The sequence below is a fragment of the Palaemon carinicauda genome, chromosome 7 (genome assembly GCF_036898095.1).
Source record: "Palaemon carinicauda isolate YSFRI2023 chromosome 7, ASM3689809v2, whole genome shotgun sequence".
In the NCBI taxonomy this organism is placed as follows: Eukaryota; Metazoa; Arthropoda; class Malacostraca; order Decapoda; family Palaemonidae; genus Palaemon; species Palaemon carinicauda.
The window spans coordinates 67333011-67338010 of NC_090731.1; positions in this window are offsets into that span (position 1 = coordinate 67333011).

The following is a 5000-nucleotide window of genomic DNA, read 5'->3' on the forward strand; positions in this document are numbered from 1 at the left end:
GCCTCCAAACAGACGTTCGCCGAAATGGAGAAAATGGGCCTTTGCCAAAAGGCCTCCACCCCATAGTCGTCACCCTTACACATCGTTCCCTCCGTCCGTGCGGGGATTACAGGCGCCTGAACATGCAAACAGAACCAGATCACTACCCCCTCCCAAACATTGCCGATGTAACCTCCTACCTGCACAAAGCGAAGGTTTTCTCTACGCTCGACCTCCTGAAGGGGTATTATCAGGTGCCTATGAACCCAGAAGACATCCCCAAGACCGCCATCACCACTCCGTTTGGCACATACACCTTCAATTACTCCTGTTTTGGCCTTCGTAATGCTGGGGCTACGTTTCAACGTCTCATGGATGGCATCTTAGGGGACCTCCCTTTCTGTGTATGTTATGTGGACGACATACTTGTGTTCTCCTCCTCAAAAGAGGAACACCTCCGTCACCTGCGCATCGTGCTCGACCGCCTGCAACAAAACGGCATTGTAGTCCGGTACGACAAGTGTACCTTTGGCGCCAACGAAGTGTCGTTCTTAGGGCACCGTATCACTCCTGAAGGAGTCCATCCCCTCCCTGAGAAGGTAGCAGCCGTTCAGAATTTCCCCGCGCCCTCGACCGTCAAAGCTCTGCAGGAATTCTTGGGCATGATCAACTATTATCACCGCTTTCTGCCAGCCATTGCCGCCACTCTTGCTCCCCTCTATGCCTCCCTCAAGGGCAAGCCAAAGGACCTGAAGAGGGGTCCCCTTCAAGAAGCAGCCTTATGCAATGCAAAAAAGGCCCTATCAACTGCTGCGGCTCTCACTTTTCATATCCCACACGCCCCCCTCCTTCTCTCCACCGATGCCAGCGACGTCGTTATTGGTGCAGTACTCGAGCAGGTGGTCAAAGGCTCGCCCCGCCCATTGGCCTTCTTCAGCAGTATATATATATATATATATATATATATATATATATATATATATATATATATATATATATATATATATATATATATTTATTTATATATATATATATATATATATGTATATATATATATATATATATATATATATATATATATTTATATATATATACATATATATACACACACATACATATATAGATATATATATATATATATATATATATATATACACATACACACATATATATATATATATATATATATATATATATATATATATATATATATATATATATATATATATATACATATATATATATATATATGTTTATATATACATACATACGTATATATATATATATATATATATATATATATATATATATATATATATATATATATATATATATATATCTATATGCATATATATATATATATATATATATATATATATATATATATATATATATATATATATATATATATATATATATATATATATATAATTACTACCAGATCTTCGCTCAAACAGTTTCTATAACTGTCAAAGTACGTCGAAAACACTAAAATTACAATAAAATTTTCCATCACACAACAGCGATAACGTTCAAAATACTTCTAGAACTAAAATTATTGTCAGATCTTTGTTCATACAGCATTTAAATGGTTCAAAATACTTCAAGAAGACTTGAATTACTGACATATGTTTGCTCTGACAGCACCTATAACGTTCAAAATACTTCGAGAAGACTAAAATTACTGTCAAATCTTCGCTCAGAAAGTATTTTTAACGTTCTAAATACTTCGATAAGATTAAAATTTCAGCCATATCCTCACTCAGACAACATCAATAACGTTCAAAATACTTCGAGAAGATTAAAAGTACGGCCAGATCATCACTCACACAGCATCTATAAAGTTCAAAACAATTCGATAAGACTAAAAATTCTGACAGATCCTCGCTCAGATAACATCTATAACATTTAAAAATACTTCGAGAAGACTAAAATTACTACCAGATCTTCGCTCAGACAGCAACTAAACCGTTCTAAATACTTCGAGAAGACTAAAATTACTGACAGACCTTCCCTCACAGAGCATCTATAACATTTAAAAATACTTCATGAACACTAAAATTACTGACATATCTTCGCTCATACAGCATCTAAAACGTTCAAAATACTTCGAGAAGACTAAAATGACTGTAAATCTTCGCTCAAACAACATCTATAACGTTCAAAATACTTCAAGAAGACTAAAATTAATGCCAGATCCTCGCTCAGACAACATGTATAAAATTCAAATTACTTCGAGGAGACTAAAATTACTGACAAATTCTCGCTCTGACAGCAACTATAACGTCCACAATACTTTGAAAAGACTAAAGTTACTGAGAGATGTTCGCTCAGACATCATCTAAAACGTTTAAAAAACTTCAAGAACACTAAAATATCTGACAGATATTTGCGCAGAAAGAATCTATAACGTTCAAAATACTACGAGAAGAATACAATTACAGCCAGATCCTCGTTCACACAGCCTTTATAACGTTCAAAATACTTCGAAAGGACTAAATTTACTGCCATACCTTTGCTCACAAAGCATCTATAACGTTCAATATACTTCGAGAGGACTAAAATTACTGCCAAATCTTCGCTTAGAGATCATCAATAACGTTCAAAATACTTCTAAAAGACTAAAATTACTGCCAAATCTTCGCTCAGACAGCATCTATAACGTTCAAAATACTTCGAAAAGACTAATATTACTGCCAAATCTTTTCTCAGACAGCATCTATAACGTTCAAAATACTTCGAAAAGACTAATATTACTGCCATATCTTTTCTCAGACAGCATCTATAACGTTCAAAAGACTACGGAAAGACTAAAGTTAATAACAGATCTTCCCGCAGACAGCATTTATAACGTTTAAAAATACTTCAAAAACACTAAAATTACTGACAGATATTCGCTCAGACAGCATCTATAACGTTCAAAATACTTCGAGAAGACTATAATTACAGCCAAATTTTCTCTCAGACAGCATCTATAAAGTTCAAAATACTTCGAGAAGTCTAAAATTACTGCCAGATCCTAGCTCAGAGAGCATATATAACATTCAAATCACTCCAAGAAGACTAAAATTAATGACAAATTTTTGCTCACATAGCATCTATAACATTTAAAAATATTTCGAGAAGACAAAAAGTACGGCCAGACCTTTGCTCAGAGAGCGTCTATAACGTGTAAAACGCTAAGAACGCCAGCAGAAGACTAAAATTACTGCCAGAAGTTCGCTCAGAGAGCATCTATAACGTTTAAAACGCATTCAGAAGATAAAAACTACTGTCACATCTTTGCTCACACAACATCTATAACATTTAAAATGTTTACAGAAGACTAAAAACTTCCCAGTGAAGTAAATATTAGCGTAATGTTCCTCTTATTTAGATGTACTTTTAATAATTTGACTGTTATCCGAAATAAATAATGTGGAATTGACATTAAAATGCATTCATATTTGTTGATCTTATATGAAAGCTTTACTGTATAAAAAGAAAAACACAATTATTCATATCATATTGAATTCTGTAGAAGCCAGATGTTTAATTCCTAATCTAATGTAATTATAACTTCAAACCTAATGGATATATCTATTAGGATTAACTACGGATTACTTTTAATCCCCAAATCTCTTCTCAATTCACGAGGACGGGAATTAATATAACCAACCAGAGCTTTTGATCAGATTTTATTTGATCCAACAAAGGTAAAGAGGATAATATATTAAAAAAATATATATTTATTGATTGCTGTAATATCAGAGATCAATCAATGTAACACTGTAAATGGTTATGTTTTCAAAGAGTAAATCAATAATTTATCAAAAAAAAAAATAGATAAATAAATAAATGAATAAACAGTTAAATAAGATATTCTTATAATTGAACATTTCCATGTCGTAGCTGAAGCTGATGGAATTGGAGACGAAAATGAGGATTTAATCTAGGAGTGCATATGCATAATATATATAGTATGGAACTTTATGTAACATCTGAAAATATTTGTTAGATTTTAAAGCGATGATGTTTTATAGGATTTTTCTTCTCCGGCTGCTTATTGCAGTTCTATAAAAAATGAGATAACAAATACCTTTCTCCAGAACAAAACAAAAGGTTACAGTCTTTTCTAATATATATTTCTTTTCAGTTTTAAACAAAAATGTACGAAAATAAAAAAGAATAGCAGAAAATCTACCAGTTCAAATTAATCTCTCTCTCTCTCTCTCTCTCTCTCTCTCTCTCTCTCTCTCTCTCTCTCTCTAAATATATATATATATATATATATATATATATATATATATATATATATATATATATATATATATATATATATATATATATATATATATATATAGATAGATAGATAGATAGATAGATAGATTTATATATTATCATTACTTGCCAAGCTACAACATTAGTTGGAAAACCAAGATGCTATAAGCCCCAGGGCTCCAACATGGAAAATAGCCCAGTGAGGAAAGGAAATAAGGAAACTACAAGAGAAGTAATTTACTATTAAATATAAATATTTAAATATCAGTAACAACATTTAAATAAATCTTCCAGGTATAAACTATAAAAACTTTAAAAAACATGAGGAAAAGAAATAAGATAGAATAGTGTGCCGGAGTGTACCGTCAAGCAGGAGAACTCTACCTCAAGACAGTGAAAGACCATGGTCACAGGCTATGATATTTTCACATTTTATTATCTAAAAAGTATAGAGAAAACTATTCATCGATAGATTTATGTATATGCTGTTTCAAATCGTCTTTATCCAAGGCATCCTAGAAATAAACACTAAACTCTATTTGTTATACTTCAGTCAGTGATGATTACATCCGTTTTCAGATTCATATTGTTTTTTTCTATGGTACATTAGAACATAATGTGTTTTCGATATGAAACGTTAGTATCCTCTCTTATCTGGGATATTAATCAATTCTTCTTCTCTCAAGGGGTTAACTACTTCACTGTAATTGTTCAGTGGCCACTTTACTCTTATTAAAGGTAGAAGAGACATTTTAGCTATG